General features: G+C 39.8%; 1 protein-coding gene and 1 long non-coding RNA gene across 3 annotated transcripts in view; one reads left to right on the plus strand and one right to left on the minus strand.

Moving 5' to 3' along the window:
* LOC110438063 (uncharacterized) overlaps positions 1 to 20,924 on the plus strand; it is a 74,166-nt gene that overhangs the window by 21,099 nt on the left and 32,143 nt on the right. The gene's annotated exons all lie outside the window — the stretch shown is intronic.
* Positions 15,184 to 19,843, minus strand: LOC147833183 (uncharacterized). The gene is made up of 2 exons (XR_015513809.1): positions 17,441 to 19,843; positions 15,184 to 17,209 (listed from the first exon to the last, which is right to left on the minus strand). It is a non-coding gene; the product is annotated as an uncharacterized LOC147833183 (long non-coding RNA).

A 20,924-nucleotide genomic window follows, 5' to 3' on the forward strand; every position in this document is an offset into this window, starting at 1 on the left:
TTGTTCCAGAATATCTGAAGATCTGCAGCAAGAATTAATGGACCTGCGCGAACAGCTGCGTAGTATGAAGGCATTGAATGATCAGCTAAGAAGTCAAGCCTCACCAAGTGGACATTCGATCAATCCATCGTCCTCCATTAATTCTAATACTCCTCCATTCTCTTTTAACAGGGTGCTGTATGTTCCTAGAGAGCGAAAATGCCCACGTTTTTATGGACAATCTGATCCTTCAGCTGTGAGTCTGGAGGAGTGGATTGAGGAGGCCACTATGTGTATTGAGGGGAGAGGTTGGTCTGAGACGGAGCAAACATTGTTTTTACTGGATCATTTGGGAGGGGAAGCACGGATGGAGATAAAGCTACGTCCTGCTGCTGAGAGGGAAAAACCTGAACTGATTTTTAATATTTTAAAGAATATGTATCGGGGTAAACTGACTTTCGTGCAGCTCCAGCAAAATTTTTTTGAGAGGAAACAGCAGGAGGGAGAATCCTTAATGGATTTCTCCCATTCATTAATGTCTTTAATGGAGGCAGTGCGGAGTAGTAATCCATTAGGTGTTCCTAATGCTGATCAAGTATTACGAGATCAGTTTGTAGAGCATGTTAGCGATGTAACATTGCGACGTGAACTCAAGCGATTTGTGAGACAAAAGCCTTCTTGTTCTCTCATAGATGTTAGGGGTGAAGCAATTCGGTGGGTGGAGGAAGGAGAAATGGGGTCCACTACACCAATGTTACAACCATGGTGTAATCGAACACAAGGTAGGGTAGTCCAGTTTGAAACAAAACCCAGGTTGGATAAGTTATCCGAGTTCAGTGAAATTAAAGACATGCTTAGAAGTCAACAAGAGCAAATAGACGTTATTACCAAGTGTCTTAATGAACTTAAGCCTATATCTGAACATGTCAATACCACTTCCCCTAAACCCAATTCTCGAAGGTGCTTGCGCTGTAATAAGCTCGGCCATATTGCCCGATATTGTCGACAGCCTTGGACGGTTGACGCTAGACCTAGGTCACCGACGGTTAATGTGGTTGAGACCCCTTTGGAAGAGCCTTTAAACTAGTACCCTCTGCTGTCATGAGCCAGACAACAGAAATGGGTAGTGATGGCTCAAAGCTATCTATTCCAGTGTGCCCTTCTGTTTTACAACGTATGGTTGGGCAGTGTCCACGCGTGACTGTTCAGATGGGGAAGGTTACTGTTCCTTGTCTTCTGGATACTGGTTCCATGGTGACTACCATAACTGAATCTTTCTTTCTTAGCCATTTTAAACTGTTGGGTGAAGAAACCCTTAAAGAATGTAGTTGGCTCCAGTTGAAGGCTGCAAATGGGTTAGAAATCCCATATGTAGGATACTTTGAGACTGACATGTTGGTGTTGGGACAAACTATCCCAAGAAGAGGCGTTCTGGTAGTTAAAGATCCAGTTGAAACTTCATTGCATCAAGGAAGGGCATCTACACCTGGTCTGCTGGGTATGAATGTTATTGGCCAATGCTACAGTGATTTGTTCGAACAGTATGGCCCAGGATTATTTTCAGCATCTTTAGTTCAACAGGCAGAACCAGGATGGAAAAATGCCCTTCTGCAATGCCAGAGAGTCGAGAATGCCTCTACAGCTGACTCTATTGGTCATGTGCGAGTGCAGTCGGAATATCCAGTGCAGATTCCAGCAGGCACATTAAGGTTAGTACCAGCACTTTGCCCAAAAGGGTTTGGTTATGATAATACAGTTGCATTATTGGAACCACAGGAATCAGGATGTAATGGTTTACCTTCAGGAGTTTTGATTTCCCCTTCCCTGCTCCGTTTATGCCAAGGCATGGTGTTCGTTCCAGTAGTGAATGTTAGTACAATTCCTGTTAGCCTACCACAACGAGCTAGATTGGGAACATTAGTAAGAGCTGAAATGATCCCCTTAAAACCTCAGGGTTTTTCATTTGAAAGGGTGGAGAACACTTTCACCGTTTTGGTTCAGGCTCAGCAAAGTATATCCACAATAGAACTTGATACTAACTTAGAATTACAAGGGCTTGCTGAATCAGAACAAAGACGGGTAAGAGACCTCTTAGGCAAATATAGTGACATTTTTGCAAAAACTGATGGGGATTTGGGATGTACCTCTTTGATCGAACATCAGATCCCCTTATTAGATGACATCCCTGTGCGTCAAAGGTATCGTAGACTTCCCCCAAGTCAGTTGGAGGAGGTTAAAGATCACATTAAGCAGCTGTTGGATGGCCAAGTCATTAGGGAGAGTTGTAGTCCTTACGCTTCACCTATAGTACTGGTTAAGAAGAAGGATGGCTCCTTACGAATGTGTGTTGATTATCGCCAGTTAAACGCCAAGACTCGTAAAGATGCTTTTCCATTACCAAGGATTGAGGAGTCTTTGGATGCGCTGACTGGTGCCAGGTGGTTCTCAACACTTGACTTGGCCAGTGGTTATAATCAGGTTCCGGTAGCAGAAGAAGATAAGTATAAAACTGCCTTCTGCACACCTTTTGGCCTATTTGAGTTTAATAGGATGCCGTTTGGATTATGTAATGCACCAAGCACGTTTCAGCGGCTAATGGAAAGGATTTTTGGTGACCAAAGTTTTCAATCCCTGCTATTATACCTGGACGATGTGATTATTTTTTCTTCCTCCGTAGATCAACATCTGCAGCGCTTGGAATTGGTGTTGAACCGCTTACGACAACAAAATCTAAAGGTTAAACTCAGTAAGTGCCGTTTCTTTTGTCCTAAAGTCCCCTATTTAGGGCATGTCGTCTCTGCTGCAGGTGTGGGAACTGACCCCGATAAGGTGGCAACTGTGGCAAATTGGAAGCGGCCTGAAAATGTCCAGGAGCTTCGGTCATTTTTAGGATTTGCCAGCTATTACAGACGGTTTATTAAGGGATTTTCGGGCATAGCAGGCCCCCTAAATCGACTAGTCGCAGAAGTCTCCTCTAGTAAAAAGGGAAAGTCTTCAAAGATGTGTGTGAAGAAGAGCTGGACAAAAAATTGTGAGAGTGCATTCCAAACACTGAAAGAGTTGTTAATAAGTGCCCCAATCCTGGCCTATGCAGACTTTAGCAAACCTTTCATTTTGGAAGTGGATGCAAGCCATCAAGGGTTGGGAGCAGTTTTGTCTCAAGACCATCAGGGAAAACTTAGGCCTATTGCCTTTGCAAGTCGAGGTCTAAGGCCATCCGAAAGGAATATGCAGAATTACAGTTCAATGAAATTGGAATTTCTGGCTTTAAAATGGGCTGTTGCTGACAAGTTTCGAGATTACTTATTGGGACATAAGTGCATAGTGTACACCGATAACAACCCCCTGAGTCACTATCAGACTGCTAAACTTGGAGCATTGGAACAGTGCTGGGTGGGACAATTAGCAGACTTTGATTTGGACGTGAGGTATAAGCCAGGTCGACTTAATGGCAATGCAGACGCACTGTCTAGACAATACACTGAGTCAATGTCTCAGATTTCTGTAACCACATCGATCCCAGAGGCAGTAAGGCATTGTGTCAGTGAGGAAAATCCGGCATTAACCGTGAGAACTATTTCTGCCCTTCCTCTTCAGACGAAAACCAGCCTGCGGGAATGGCAAGAAACCGATCCGGTGATTGGTCAATTTCTTAAGTACTGGGATCGTCAGAGGGCTCCAACGCGAAGGGAGAGAAGTTTTGAGTCTTCGGCAGTGATTGAGCTGGTTCGTCAGTGGCAACGGTTAATAAAGGTGGAGGGTATCTTGTATAGAAGGTATCAAGCTCAAGATGGATTTAAAGAGTTTCGTCAAGTGGTGTTACCTCAGGCTCTACGAGATGAAGTCTTAAGTAGTCTGCATGACAATCATGGCCATCAGGGTGTGGAACGGACGGCCAGTTTGGTTCGAACACGTTGTTACTGGCCTGGTATGTACAAGTTCATTGAAAATTGGTGTAAGCAGTGTCAAAGATGTAATTTGGCAAAGGATGTGCGACCAAAAGTTAGAAGCTTTATGGGTCATCTTAAAGCAGAAAGACCATTGGATATTTTGGCCATCGACTTCACACTTTTAGAACCCTCATCTAATGGAACCGAAAATGTTCTAGTCATGACGGACGTCTTTTCAAAATTCACTCAAGCGATACCAACCAAAGATCAAACAGCACAGACTGTGGCACGGATATTAGTGGAGCGTTGGTTTTATTTATTTGGCCTGCCAAGGCAAATCCATTCAGACCAAGGGCGATGCTTCGAGAGTAGAGTCATCCAGGAACTGTGTGAAATATATGGAATTGCGAAAACCCACACAACTCCTTATAGACCTCAAGGAAATGGTCAATGTGAGCGGTTTAACAGGACAATGCATGATTTACTGCGCACCCTTCCTGCTGAAAAAAAGTTCCATTGGCCAGATTTTCTTTCACAAGTTGTGTTCGCTTATAATACCACAGAGCATCAGTCCACTGGTTATTCTCCATATGTTTTGATGTTTGGAGAGGACCCACAATTACCAATTGATTTCATCTTGGGCCAGGATGATTTGCATTCTAGTAGAGAACCTTGGATCGTGCAACATCGAGAGAATTTGGAGAAAATTTATAAGTGTGCTAGAGCCCGATTGAAAGCTGCAGCAGAACAACGAGCTCGACCCAATGATGAAAAGGTACGTCACAATTTTCTGCAAGAAGGTCAATTGGTGTATCGGAAGTCACACAAAAGCAAGGGCAGAAATAAGATTCAGGATGTGTGGGATCCAGTTTTATATAGGATTGTCCGAAGTCCAGATGGTTTAGGCTCTGTATACTCCATATGTCCAGCAGATGGAAGTAGTGAAGTTAAGAGGATACACAGATGTGAGTTGCGGCCGGTCTGTAGTTCTACAGATGATCCTGGGTTGCCCCCTCAAATTAGAGACGAAAAATCTAATTCGAGCGTGGAACCTATCTTTATTATAGTAGAACCAACAGAAGATGTATGCTCTGAGGAATGTATAGGAAACCCCCAGCCTGATTTAAGCAGGAATTTAAGTGTGGTGCCAACATCTGTTCGGTCTGATACAGAACCAAGACGCACACAGAGATCTACTGCAGGATGCCATCGGAACCCATACCACCTTCCCCAGTCAGCATGCAGTAATGAACAAAGAGCTGTCCCGGTGATGAGGCCATCCAGCAGCCCCCAAGGTTATTTGTTTAGGCCATGGGTGTGAAATGATTTATCGATGGGACATCGATTCAGATTAGGGGGGTGGATTGTGATGGGGCGACGTATGGGCTTGGCACTACATTTCCCATAAGTCCGTAGCAGAGCGTAACGTAGCGTAATAGGTGTCAGTACGCGCTATAAATAGACGCACAACAGCATAGCGTGCTTTTGGTTGTCATTCATTGAGGCTACAAACAAGTGGGTATCAAGCAGGTAATTTGTTCTCTAACTATTATAGTAATTGTGACTTTGCTTGTTCATTGTGTCCGGAGAGCGGTTTGTTTATTTGATGTCATCATTTCAAGTTTGATTGCATGCATTTAGAACAATATGTTGTTAGATCAGCTCTGTGTAGCGGAGGATATAAAGTGCCCTCACGCATGGGATTTATTGCGAGGTAGGAAATGCGAGAAGAAAGGCGGGGTAAACAGTTACTTTATTGTGTTGTGTTTCAGAATCCCACCTGTGTTAATGGTGATTGGCCTGGTGACACAGTCGGCAGATTTTAACTGATATGCTACTTGTGTGAATTACATTCAAAAGGTAAAAGGAACTTAAAATGCTACTTTGATATTTACTATTACATAATGTGATTATTTAAATAAAATGGTTTTATAGGTTCTCTAAGAAGAAACTCTGGGTTGGGTTTTAATTCCTTTCGGTTAGGTCCAGTTATGTAAGGTATTTGAATTTTATCCAAAGCTATTTTAATGCAGATTTAATATTTACAAATATTTATTAAGTCGTTTTTGTGTTACAGGACTAGCACGACTATTGTTACCATTTTTGTTTGTTGATTTAGGTGAAAGGCCCTGTTTGTTGTGTGCTGAGTACAAATATTATTGTAACTTTTTCTTTGGTTTGTTTTGTTACTCTTGTGTGTTAAAGGGCAGCCGCTCGTCTCCTCCGTGGGTGTGACTGGCACTGGTGAGGTGGTGGGACCCTTTAATGGTTTGTGGTGATTTGTGTATATTTTTGGAGTGCTGTGGTTGCTGTAGTGTGATTGCTGTGCTACTGGGAGTTAAGAGCTTCTCATCTGTTGCATCTTCTCACACTTCGTCCTGCCCCGTTGTAGGCCTGAGGTTTGCCCTGAATGTTTTGTTATTTTGTGTTGCTTACTTTAACATTCTCTTTTTTTTTAATTGAAATTGCCCCATTTATGCAATGTTTTAACGAGTAACTGGTTTTGTACTTTATAATAAAAACTGTTTGAATGAGTCCTAGAGTTCTGATGAAGTTTTGTGGCTATTATTCACTCATCATTATCTGATAGGTTACATAGGGCAGGTTCGGATCCACCCTCCATGGAAAGTTGACCAACTAGAAGCTAACTTCCTGGAATATTAAATTTATAGCTCTTTGTATACCGGTCTAGGTACCATTAAACATTATATGCAGGGGTATTAAAACCAAACATATTAATACAAGAGAAAGGGAAACTTTGCAAAACATATGATTAAACATAAAGAGAGTAGTTTATATGAAAACGTCACTGTTAAACAAGCAGTTTAAAGAGTCCTTTCTAAGTCGTTCCTGTGTTTAATGCCGCATGGCACATTCCTTTTGGTCGTAAATACCTTGGAATTAGGTTTCGAGCCTTCTCTGGGCAAAGTTGGCTGGTTGTGGAATAAAATGCTAAATATTTATGTGTCTGGTCGGCCATATTCTTTACACATAATCCTTAATCGGAAGCTTTGTTAGGTAGTTTTGTGGATCAAGAACAATGGGGTGTCGTGTCTAGTTCCAGATGATGAGCATGTCTTAACCTCCCTCTAACTTTGATAAGTCCACTGACCTCACTGTACTCAGGTGATACAGATGCTAATCTGCTGTTGGATGGTAATGGTCGATTAGCGGTAAGAACTTTAAACTCTTCCGGAAAGGAATCTCTTTGAGATTGTTCTAGGAGAAGTTTCTCTGCTAGGATGTAACTTAATGAGTCATTTTGTGACTGTGTTTGAGGTGTAGCCGCCCTGTGAAGGCATGTCAAAGTGGCCAATAATAGTTAAGTCCAGGTACTGACTTTACTGACATTAGGGAGGGTGGTGTCTGGACTAGTAAGAACATGCAGACAGATTACTGACTTTTTAAATTCTGTCTCTGGTTCTGCTTCATCTGCTGGTAAAGTAGGTCAGCATAAATCTGGTTGATATAGAAACTGTGGTCCGTCAATCCAGTGGCAAGGTGGTGTCAAACTGTTTAAAGTCTGACCTCGTATTATGACATCAGCAGGGTTGTTCGGAGAGTCAATATATCTCCATGAATTAATGTCGGTGAGTGACTGAATTTCGGCCACTCTTGTTCCAACGAAGTGTTTGTATCTACACAAGTCAGATTTAAGCCATTGCAGGACTGTAGCTGAGTCTGACTAGAGAATGATGCTGCTGATGTCCACAGGTAATTCTTCTTGAACTATGTTAGCTACAGTTCTACAATTCTAATCGGGGGATTGTCATTTGTTTCCGAGGTGCTACTTTTGAGCGGGCAAACACAAAAGAGATGTACACATGTACTTGTTTATTTTCAGTGCGCATGTAAGCTACGGAGCAATAAACCCGTTCGGATGCATCACGGAATATATGCAATTCCCGATTAAGTTTGTCTGCCTGCCATTCAGTAGGGCTGTAACACATAGGGACCGCAATGTGATTCAAACCTTGGAGCTCTTGTAACCAGGTCTGCCATTGGCTTAACAAGCTCTCAGATGTGATTGGGTCATCCCATGTTAGATTGGTCTTCTACAAATCCTGACCCAGTATTTTTGGTTTGTAAAGAGAATTAGATAACTGATGGGATCATACTAAGAAGCAGACACTTTGTAGACATTAAGTAAAGTGGTTTCAAGGCATCCGATCTGGGGCACTTTTCCCAAAACCATTATTAGCCAACTAAGGTCGCAAGTTCTGTCATTTCAAACAGTTTGTTGATTTGCCATTTTCCAAATCAATTGTTTCAATGAACATTCGCAAACTGCGCTGCAAACTTGCAACTACATCTCTGGAGCTGTAGTTAGAAACATAGTTCCTGGCTGTGTTCTATTCCCACTTATCCCCCCCCTATGCCCTATTCATTTAGAACATTCTGACATTTAAACTTGGAATGATTAAAAATAAAAAAAGCATCAAAGTCATCTTTCTTAGGTGTAGTTTGCTTTCAAAGTATTTTTACAGTTCAGTTTTAGCGAACTTTATGTTTACAATTGTGTTCCCTTCGCAGTGCACTTTGAAAACATTGATGTCATTTTGAACACAGTCTCATGACGAAAGCTATAGGTGACCTATTATTTAAAAGCGGAATTTATGTTACGTCTCCTAAGCTTGTGAAAACAACAAAAATAGCATACGTTAATGCTTCGTAATTTATAGTTGGTTATTTATTATATACATATCTGTACAGTACTGTATATGACATGGGCCTGTTGGTTAGAACATTTCTGCAGTGGTTTGCATGTGTCAAATTGTAAAAGTAGACTTTTCAAAAAAATAAAATAAATAAACAATATTTAATAATGATAACAAGGTCAGTACTGGTAGATCTAGCTATTAGATGTGTAGATATTAGAGGTCGCTATTGGTAGATCTAGCATCAGAAGGGATATGCTGAATGACCTCTGGTTTGTTGCTGGCCCATTGACGGAGCTCAAATCCACAGGTGAGCAAAACTAGCCATAGGTTGTCTACTAATGCTCTAGCCACAGCAACAGTTTGAAGGCTATGGAGACAGTTATTCATGTAAATGGAACCCTTGACTGTACTCTCCAGTACTGGGTCCCAATCAGAGTGGGTATGTGCAATAGGTGCAGCTAAGCGTCAACATTTTATTCGCGCGACATAGCACCCACCGCGGGATACCAAACAAGGGCAAAGAGGCAGAGAGTGAGTGGAGCTACAGAACCCGCTGGCATTTTGCTTAGACCAGGCTTAGACAGACTTTACTTTGGGAGAACGCTTAATACTTTATTACCTGTGACTTGTTTGTGTTCTGACCACATGTGCTTGGTTGTACACTATATCAATAGGAGAAACTATAAGGCTTCTGCATCACCAAACATGACTGTGGGGGCGTTCAGTATGACAGTTCTTATTGGACCAGTTGTCATGGCTGTCCATATTTTATGGCCTAGGGTCAAACATATATGCTTTAGCTAACTGCAGAGCACTGGCGAGTTTTAAATGACTTAGAAGGACCTGATATTTGTTATGTTCACTCAGACGAGGTTGATTTATTCATTACATTTTCTAAGGCCATCTTTAATAAGGCAAAATTACTCTCTCTTCCAGTGTCTAAATGTGGAATAGCTGGCTTAGGGACCCCATAGGTAGAAGCAGCTAACATGTCAAGACTGGGTAATTGGGCTAGGGAGGGATACAACCCTGACCGAATATTAGAGGTGTCAGGTAAGGGACCAGTGTCCGGCGCACATGTCCCATTATGCATAGAGGGGTAGCATTGTACTTGTATGGGAGATCCCACAGTTACAGTTGCAGGTGATGGAACTATGTTGTGGACACTGACGGATGGTACCTGACTATAGGTAGTACAATTATCTGCACAATGTTTTGGCTCATTTACAACAGATGAATCAACTGTCAAAGGAGCAACATAATATAGACTTGACATTATGGTGGGCGGTATGGTACCTAATGAAGCTAATGACTTTTGTAACTGTGTTGGGTTGAGTTATATTAGAAGTTAAGATGACACCAATCAACAGGTTCGGCTGCGTGAACTGCACTGTTTGTGACAGGTAGGACAATGCAATAATGCTTTACTGAGGACTCAGGTATAAAGGAAATGTGACAAGGAGTAGAGTGACTAGGCATTAATTGTACTGACGCATTAACGCCCGATTCACACGGGGCGTCAACTTCAATGTTTCCCATTCACTGTGAATGGGTGACGTCAGGTGTTGCCGAACTGCATTGTGAATCCGTCGGTGTCGCTTCAGTGTCGTTGCTCGCTGCAGAAGTTGGGACTTGCTCAACTTTTCAAGCGCCGACAGAAGTGTCATCCAATCAGATCGCTGTATGCAAATACACCAGCTTAGACAGTGGCCTATTGCTGACTAATTTCATTGGCTGATGCTGCTATGATAATCGTGTCAGCCTCAACTTCAGACATGCCCTTTGTCAAGTGTTGACGCTGAAGCCCCGTGTTAATGGGGCGTAAGGTTTACAGCATTGTCATCTTGCAGGCTTACCTCAGACAGAGGATCAACAGCTAGGCTGGACTTTGTTGACGTGTCACTGACATTTTGCGATTCCTGTTTAAAAAGTTCACACACATATTTAGCAGCTGTAAGCTCGTTTTGTACCTCTTTTAGATGACGTCTGGTATCTACTTGCTTAGCTAATGACTCTCTAGCCTTAGTGGCTTGTTCCTGTATATACTGTGCTTCTCTGTGTATCGAGTCTTTCACACTCTATCTACAATGGCATGCTCTTCAAACTGCTGTTGCAGTTCTTCCAAGTCGATAGTCTTTAGTCTTTCCTCCAACATGGCAGATTAGAGATCAGAAAGTTCATGTCTGGAAAGTCTGTGGTGGGCACTGCTATAAGATCTAGATGATGTGATGGAAATGGTACCTGCTGAAATGGATCTGGATGCATATCTTGACTGCCTGGAGGGTCTCTGCGAAGATGCACCAGCTTGAGGTATCTTAGGATGCAGGCTAGGAGGAATCTGGATGTCATAGTCGGCTAGATGAATGGGAAGATGTCTTTAAAGTCTCTTGTCGATTGGAGTGGAGCAGTAGAAGGAGACTCGCATAGAAACAGAGGAGATTGATTTGAAGAACACTGGAGAACACTTTGTTTATTTCTGGAGATCAGCCAGCAAGAAGAGCTTTTGTCAGGCCCGGATTAAGAACTCAGGGGCCCCTGGGCACATTGTCTTGTAAGGCCCCCTACCACCCCTATAGTTGAATTTAAAAAATAAGAATAATTTAATAATTTTTAAATAAAATTAATCTATAATTTGAAGCCACAAATTTAAATAAATGCTATATAGTACATATGTATTTATAGTCTACAAAGATTTAACTTATTTTTCAAAGCATTGAATAAAAATACTAATAAAACTATATATATATATATATATATATATATATATATATATATATATATATATATATATATATATATATGGTATTTTAATGTATTGCTTTTACAAACTTATAAAGCATATTATTGCCATGGCATATAACGCACAATGCTTCTCCAATCCAGTTCTATGAATCTGAGTCTTTCATAATACAAACACTGATTTACTGTATCTCCTCCTCTCCCTGTATTTTCTCTACTCTTCTCGTGATGAAGACTTGATTATAAACCTAAAAGTATCCGAAATCACACACACTATACCTCTTCTCTCCCGTCTCCCTCCTCTTTTGGGCCTTTCTCTCTCTCTCTCCCTCTCTCTCTCCTTTTCTGTCTGTCTCTCACACGATGAATCCAGTCCGCGCTGCGCTGCCGTTAGCCTCCTCCGACTGGTTAATGCTATCTCATCATTTAAAGTTACCATAACGTCTTCTTCTGTACCTCATTCTCCTGATCCAGGGTCTGTTTAAAGAAGGTGTGTATGGAAAATGCCTCAATAAAGATGCCTCCTCTCCTCTTTCTCTCGCGTTTGCTAAATCCACTTGTCCACTCATTTTTGATCTATGACAGATATAACGTTACACTAAAGTCCGCTCAGTTTAGTGCGGGTTATTACAAAACTGACGTTTCCGCGCTTGACCAATTACAACATTCTGTTTAGTTAAAGAAAAAAAGGCAGTTTAAATATAATAATAATATTAATGTGTGATCGCGATTTTTTTGCTCAGAGGAAATACAGTTGTCTGAGCAATATAGTTTTTGCAGAGAGGGAGGCACCTATAATAAGACTAAACATTATTAAATACCCACGAGACACTTGTGACTTTATATCACATTTCCATTATTTTTTAAAAATGTTTCCTTCCTGTTAAAAATAAATATATTTCCAATCTGATATGTAATGGGGTGAAAAAAAGTAGCACGAGTTCAGCTGATGGTGGATTCGAACCGAGTTTATAATTTATCGCGCCAAAAGACGAAACTGTGCGCCTTACAAGTGCGCCACTGCGGCTACAATAATTTATAGCTCTTCACTCATCTTGTCTCTATCAATCAGGCATCGATGGGCGTAAACCCTGAAAAGCTTATTCCAACTAGATGCGCTATTTGCAATTAGCCAAAAAAAGACACTCCGAAATTGTCCTTTTTTTCTCCCCCCTCGCAGGGGCCCCTAGTGCGCACGGGCCCCTGGGCCTGTGCCCATAATGCCCATTGGTTAATCCGGCCCTGGCTTTTGTCTTGTTTTTGTGTTTTGCAGATTAGACTAGGGCATGTGGAGAAATGGGAATCACACCCCAACATACACTGCAAACTAATGGTCTGGTTAGGTATTTCCTGAATGGATGGGTGGATGAAAAAATTTAAAATAGATGTCCTTCCAAGAGGAAGGGGGTGGTGGTGGGCTTAGATACTTAACTTAATGTCTTGTCTGTGGCGGGTTTTTAAAGTAATGGACACACAACAGGCAAAAAAAGGAAACTCAAAAGAGCATCTGTGGAGATTTACCTGAAAAACACTGGAGATCAGCTTGTGCATTTCTGGAGCTCAGCAAGTATGTAGAGCTCTGTTAGTCATGTACTTGTCATTTATAGACTTGAGTGCTGTATGTGGAGTAAAATAGGAATACACACCTCAGCAATGACTGAACACTGATGGGTTAGAGGTTAGGTATTTCCTGAATGTATGAATGAATGAATGAAAAATAGATGTCCTTCCGAAAGGAAGGGGCTGGAGGTGGGCATAGATTGTTAAATGTCTTCTCTGTGGCAGTTATTTAAACTTTACACTGTTAACCCTTGCTGTAGATTATGCAGTAAATAAGCCTAAAATAGCCAGTGTTTTGGAAACAGTATTTTACTCTAAAAGGAGTAGGGTTTGCATGAAATTGTGTTGTGCAAAGAATACATTACAGTAATTTATGTAGCCATTACAGGTAGTAATGTGATAATAAATGGTAAAATACCATTTTTACAATTACTGCCCCAACTACTCTGATGCTTTATGTGCATGGCTATTTATGGAGTAGCATTGATTTTAAAGGTGCAGTTGGTGATTGTCTTCAGTAACTTTTTTTTGTTGTTGTTCTGGTTGAAAGTCACATTCCAATAGTAATGATTAAAGTAAATGATCTAAATAATTTATTAGGGATGCCACAGTTCTCAATATAATATCGAAACGTACAGTACAACCTCCACGGCTCAATACGCGCTTGTAAATTGCGGGTTTTTCGGTTTTGCGTTAAAATAATTTATGTGCTTTTTATATCTCCCTGAATTGACTGTGTGTGCCTCTAAATCCATGAGCTAAGATGAGTTATATTCGATCACTATGCTCTAAAGTTAGGTGGCGCTTGACCATCATTCCACACTTTAACTTGGCGAGCGGCGGTGAAATGAGGCTGAGGCCACAGTACAAGGAAGCGCTGGCGAAGTGAGGCAACAGTACGAGAAAGTGCCGGCGTCTTTCAAATCTTCGGTGTGAGGACATTTTGGTTTTGCCTGTAAGCATAATGCCAATAAGAGAAAAAGCGGTGAACAAAAAATAGCTGTTTGTGCAAGCATTGTTTTACAAATATAACCATAACTGCACATCTGCAGCGCCATCACCCAGCAATTTCACTGTCTAGAGGCAGGGTAGCAGAGAAGGTAATAAAGTCCTCCAAATAGCAACAATCCCTCGCTGAATATACCCTATGGGTTCCGAGAGACACATAAAAATAACAAAGGCAGTGCGGGTGTTTATTGCTAAAGATTTGCAGCCGTTTTCGGTGATTGGAGATGCAGGCTTTTGTCATTTTACAAAAAGCATGCGATCCGCGTTACAGACTACTGTCTCACATTTTTTCAGCACCGAGAAAATTCTGATGGTTTATTTTTGTTTTCTTAAGTTCAAAAATGTTTATTTGAAATGGCCAATTTATCTTTATTAACTTCACATGTATGTTTATTTTCAAAATGTAGGATTTTATGTGTTCCCCAGTTTGTACATGGGCTAGCAGCTGTGAGATTTCAGTGTTCATTTTTTTAATACAATACACTAGGAACTTGTGTTCTTTTCTTGGCTTTTAAGTAAAACAAAATGAGTATTGCAATAAATCATTTAAATGTTTTTCTCCTTAACCTCTTACTGTTCCTATTGCCTATAGAAAAAAAAAAAAAAAACGTGTCAAGCCATTAGAACCGAACCAAATCAAAAATTGTGTTAAAAAAACGAAAACTAGACTGACAAAGTTTCAGTTTGCTAGAACTTAAGCTGCTTTGGCACAATCTACATTGTAAAACCACTATAGAAATAAAGATGAATTGAATTCACACTATATAGAAAGTACTTTTCCAATGGTCATGTAATAAATTTAAAATTAGTACATACTTAAGCAGTAGGCGATTCCGGATGCAGCTGTGGAGAAGCGTAAAAGTCAACTCAACTCAATATTCCATTTTAGTTGGAAATACGTCATCATTTTGAAATCAGACACAGAAAAGTCTGCAGTAACTTCCATATATCGACAATTTAACGAAATGTAGAGCTATTTGAATGGGGCGCACGATGGTGCAGTGGGTAGCGCTGTTGCCTCACAGCAAGAAGGTTGCTGGTCCGAGCAACGGCTGAGCTAGTTAGCATTTCTGTGTTTCATGTTCTCCCCGTTTTGGCATAGGTATCCTCCGGGTGCTCCGGTTTCCTCCATAGTCGGAAGATACAGTATGCGGTATAGGTGAATTGGGTAAGCTAAATTGTCTCCAGTGAATGTCCTAGACCTCCAGGTTGGGGGTTGAGCATTGGGCTAACAACCCACCTCATAAAAAAATGCTAGATGTTGCGAAACATCAATATGGTGCTAAATATCAACTTCGATATAATATGACCCTGGGAGTAAGTAAGAGCTATTTGAGTACAGACAATTCCATTTCAGAGAAGTTTAATGGCATGCTGAATGAAAAATTTATTCATAGCAAGTTTATAAAAATAAAATACAAAATAATTCCAACTGAAAAAAAACAAAAAGTAAACAAAACGAAAAATAAACACTGTACAAGGCATTTATGATACAAATGAAAATTAACACAAATAATTACAATAATGTACAATGTCCCGTCCGTTAACATTCTTTTGTACACTGTACATATACAACAATATACAGTAAGAGAAAAATAAATAAAAACCGTACAGATGCAAAACTAATCAATTGTAATTGTTTTTTCCTCTGACTGTTACTTAATAATATTATATAATATTACATTTGCCACTTTCTAGTTTTGTTTATTCCCTTAAGTTCCTTGGAGATGAAAATCCTAACATAGATGCAATTTCAGCATAAAGCCAAAACAACACTGTGCGCTTTAAGTGTTCAATATAAAGATAAACGCATGAAAAAACAGTAAAATAGAAACAGTAAAATAGAAATGTAAGCAATACTGAATATACTGTAAATTAGTCTGCTTCAGACGCACTGTTAAGAATGCAGGCTTCCATACCATACATTCAGGTTGTCCCAGCACAAATCAATTAAGTTAACAAATTGAAGTAGATTGAACATAAAACAATTAAGTGGTCCCAAAGAAATCTCCAAAAATGTGTTATTTAAGCTTATTTTACATACGTAGTTTGAACAAGCAGCAAAATATTTGCGTGTGTGTGTGGGATAAAACCAATATTCACCAATCCCTAAATTATTTTTATTTTGGATTTGTTGATGAGGAACCTCTGCCGTTTTCTTCATTATCTTACAGTGATGTAATGAACTTTGTCAAGGCGAAATTTAATCTCCTTCGGCCAAAAGATTATTGCAGTAATGACAGAAAACAGCTGCATTTTTAAGTAACCGACCAAAGTGTCACAGAGCAGACTGGAGATCTTAGGCATGGGACGATAACCGTGTTCAAGGTATACCACGGTTTGGAAAAGTCAAGGTTTTAAAACTGCTAAAATTATCTGTAATATCGTTCCTATTTTAAATTTTTTTTGTTGTTGTTTTTTAGGACAACAGCATCTCCAGCAGAAAAGATCTCCAAAGATGCCATTTTAAATTGACCCTTCGCTAAGCCACACCCAAAAACCGCCATCCACCAATCGGGGTTTAGCAACCGTAGCTACGCGCAGGGGCTCTGTCAAGCTTTTCGAGCGAGGGAAACAGACCAAAGCGTTGTGCATATGGATTGTGCAAATCTGATACCCGGTATCCTAAAAGTTTGGACAGGATGGACAGAATTTTTTCCCTTTTCAAAACCAAAAACCCAAGAGGAGAAATGCCAGCATGGATCAAGCTCTGTGAGGGGCGCTAAAGGAGTGGAGCTAAGTTGGATTTGTTTTGATATTCCTGACACATTCAGTGATAAACGGCAATTACTCACACACCTCTTACCCTAAACAGATGTAAACTGTGTTTCCTACAAAAATACAAAGCAGGTTGTTTCACAGCTGTCTTTTTCTTCTTTTTATTTTTCGCTTGATATTATGAGCACTCCGTTTAAGCCTTCGCCACAGTAACTTAGTCATACTAATAGCGAATAGGTCATAATGACATGAATTATTGATCCGGAAAATATGAATCTGCGAATCTGTTGCTAACTTTACTGAACTTTATATTTCCATCTATTTAAAGCTACGAATATTTGAAATTACAAATCAACAGAACAAAACCGAGATATGATCACAAACTGAGCACTTGCGATCAATATACTTTACCCGCAGGTGTTTTTCATTCATTTATAAAGAGCACACAAACATACTGACAGTAATAGGTAGCTTACTGTACATTGTTATGAGTCAATGATGCTAACATTCGGCACAAATCCATCATTTCCATTTCCCCTTTCTGGCTGCTCTTTCTATGAATGAACTATGTTTAAGCTCTGTCCATGCGTGTTTCTTTGTTGGTTAGAAATGCTGTATTTCATTGCACAACAATTAATCTATCAGGCTTTTTAGCTAATGAAAAATCTCTTTTGTTGTTGACAATAAAGTATACTCTTCTCACATATTTGTGTTTTCTCTCCAGTCCAGCATGCACAGTAACACCAGTCCTGCTCCTTTCCAGCCCACCCAGGGACGCCAATTGTCGTGGTTTTTTTCTCTCTTAATGAATCAAACTCAGTCTGGAGGTTATGAATATCATAAGAGTATACTTTATTGTCGACAACAAAGGAGATTTTTCGGGACTAAAAACAGAGTAATTACTTTTTAATTAGTTATTATTAGATTCTTTTTAAATTTCACCTCTCCTGCTGAGTGTGAGCTAAGCTGTTGAATAGTTAGCATATGAGGCGGCTAGGCTAAGCTAGCTTCAATTTTGATTTAATTATTCTCTAATCGGTTGCCTATTATGTCATGAATATACTCCTGTAATGCATACTGCAGTCCTTATTTGCCTGGCGTTCTCGGATATCTCACCAGTTCACTAAAAATGACATTATATCTCTGGCAGTGTATGACACTGGCGCTTACACATTGTAAAAACCTTGCCAGGCACAAAAGCTTGACAGGCTTAGCAACAGTAACTAAGGAGGCGGGGCTTAGCGAAGGGTCCACTGTAAAAAAACAAAAACAAATCAGTGTTTTTTAAAGCATTGAAGACAGCAGAAGTCCATAATTTAGATTATAATTAAAATATAAATTAAATGATTTAGTCTGACATGTTTACTGCCCCAAAATATTTAAAATGTTTCTCAAATAAAATATATTGTGTATAAAGAGGAAAAAGTTTTAGTTTTTTAACCAGACATTTAAAAAGGATATATTTTAGAGCAGTAAACACAAAACAGTGAAACAGTGATATTTATATCCAAGGTTATAATACTGTCAGAATCTTAAACCGGCCCATGTCTAGATCTTACCTGCATTAAATCTGTCCAATTAAAACCAATAGCTCGCTATAATATACAGTACAATGCGGTAATAGCAACTGTAAATAGTGTCTGATTAAAGTAATGTATATTGAAAATTCCTAAAAAAGAAAGTCTATGATGAACCACGAGAGACGGTTTACTTTTTTTGGCATTGATATTGATGGCATACACTGATATCAAACATGCTAATAAATTAGCTAGCTTTCTCTCGATTAGCCAACGCTCTCTCTGCAGGAGCTGATGTAAAGGTAAATATGGGTAAGTGGATATATTTAAGACTCAAACCAGTGTTAAAAAACAAACGTGGATTCCCTATTTACAAGCTCTTCAGGCTACAAACTCTGGGTATATGAAAACTTGTAAGCGGTGTTCATTGTACATTGCAGCGTTTTGTTACTGTAGCTCATGCAAAGAGTTGAGAAGTGGAGGAGACGTTACAGCATTTTACAAGCGGAAAAGGAAGACGGCGATGCTCCAGTCTTTGAAGAGAATTAGTGGCATGCTATTTAAAAATATAGGTATTCTTGATTTTTAATGACCCGTGAAACAGAAAACGTCGATATGAGTGACAAATGCTGTGGTTTTGGAATTTAAAACACATTTTAGTTTCATTTTTCTTGGATTGACTGTATCATGTGGCACATATATATTAAAATTGGCTACTTTATCACTATCAAAACTTAAACTAGAAAAAAAATTTGAAGAGTTTTTAAAACCTCCTTTTTAAAAGCAGTTACTGACTGATCTTTAATATTGTTTATTTATATATATTTACTTATACAATAGTTTTGTTTGGTTGTTAAATCTGATTGGCTGATAGATGTGCAATATATTGTAATAATTTCGGAGATACATCGTGTCGGCATCCATCAGCCTTTCACTCGGATCAGAGCAAAGACGGTTGGCATTGCCACAAAATGGCGACAGAGACCGCATAATAAACCCTTACGCCCCATTCACACGGGGCGTCAGCATCAATGTTTCCCATTCACCTTGAATGGGTGATGTCAGGCGTTGCCGAACTGCATTGTGGATCCGTCAGCACCGTTTCAGAGGCGTTGCTCACTGCAGAAGTTGGGACTAGCTCATCTTTTCAAGCGCCGACAGAAGCGTCAGTCAAGCAGATCGCTGTATGCAAATACACCAGTTAGACAGTGGCCTATTGCTGACTGAATTTCATTGGCTGATGCTGCTATGACGATCGTGTCAGCCCCAACTTCAGACACACCTTTAGTCAAGCGTCAACGCTGAAGCCCCGTGTGAATGGGGCGTTAGAGGACAAAAACTCAGTGTAATTTCAAACTACAGCTTATAAAATCATTATAAAACTGTTAAAATACAGTTGAATAATCTTAAAATGCCAGCGAAATCACCTGTTTTTTCATCACTTTAGACATTACGCTAGAGAATCATTTGAATACTAGCTCTAAAGCGACGTGTTTTTAAGCAACGGTTTCTGCTGTTCTCAGTTGCAGATGTGAAGGAACGACGGAAGAAAGTAGTTCCTCTTAAAAAAAAAGATTTTGAGACTCCCCATGTTTGTTTTTCTTTTTTATATTCATGATTGTGCCGTCGAACTGTTGTATAAATGCAATAACACAAGTAGCAGTGCAAATGGCTGTATATTGGCACTAGTTGGACCCTAAGCCAATCGGCCTGCAGCCTCGTGCCAATGCACGCCTCCCATCAGTGCCATATCGCACTGCTCCTTGTGTGAGATACATATATATATATATAGTCAAGAATTATATGTTTCGCTTCAGCATTTTTAAATAAGATAACTTTGCTAATGGTTAATGAAGCTAAGAGCAGCTCATTTTAGTTGGTAGCTTAAAAACAAATCAAATGAACTAAAAGATAGAATTTGTTACTGTACAATCTGGTGTACAAAAATTTGCGAATTCATGGATGGTCCAGTTTTAAAGTTTTCTTCTAGTTAACAAAATACGGACACAGATTTTGTGAGGCCCAGTAAAAGTGTGATGGTATGATGTGGTTAGATACCAGAAGATCAACCAAAATAAAAGCTAATTTAACAAATAGGGTGACTCCAGATCCGGTTGAGCCTGTCCAATATTCTGTATATTCCAAAGCAAAACTTCTTTAGGCACGTCAAAGCTCAAGAACACTTTTTTAGATTGTTTCAATCATCACGTTTTCTTGCAGAAACTTCTTCACTGGCACTCCTCTCGCAAGCTCGCTGAGGACAAAAACAGTCAACACAAGTACACAAATGCAAATGATTGGCCATTGTGAGTGCATGGTCCCGTTTTTATATACTCAGACGGTTTTTCACCTTAAAGTGAAAACTATTATTTATTTACCCTCATGCTGTTCCAACTTTTTTTATGTACGAAGTCGTGCTTAACACTGACTTCCACTGTCTTTAAGAAAAAAAAAGCGTTTGGAAGAACATGAGCATCACTTTAAGTTAACTTGAATCCTAACTCCGCAAGGTTGTGTTTGAACTGTTTGTTTATGCCGACAATATGGGCCTGTTTATACCTAGTCACTTCATGCATTTTCTCTGATCGCATAACAATCTGATTTGTAAAAATTGATGTGAAGTTTCAACTCAAAATAATACATAAACAATGTATTATAACTCTTTAAAACAGCCCCTTTTAGGATTTGATCCAAATTGTGCAGTTTTGGCCACTGTCGCTTTAAAAGAGGGCGGAGCTACAAACGCCTGTATCAGCATAGCAGCAGATTCAAAACTCTAATAGTGGACGGCTGCTTCTCACTCAGGGCTGTCTTCGCTAATGAGGGAAAGATCGTCACTAATGGGTGGGGCT

Source organism: Danio rerio, chromosome 17 (genome assembly GCF_052040795.2).
Source record: "Danio rerio strain M-AB ecotype USA chromosome 17, GRCz13ab, whole genome shotgun sequence".
Lineage (NCBI taxonomy): Eukaryota > Metazoa > Chordata > Actinopteri > Cypriniformes > Danionidae > Danio > Danio rerio.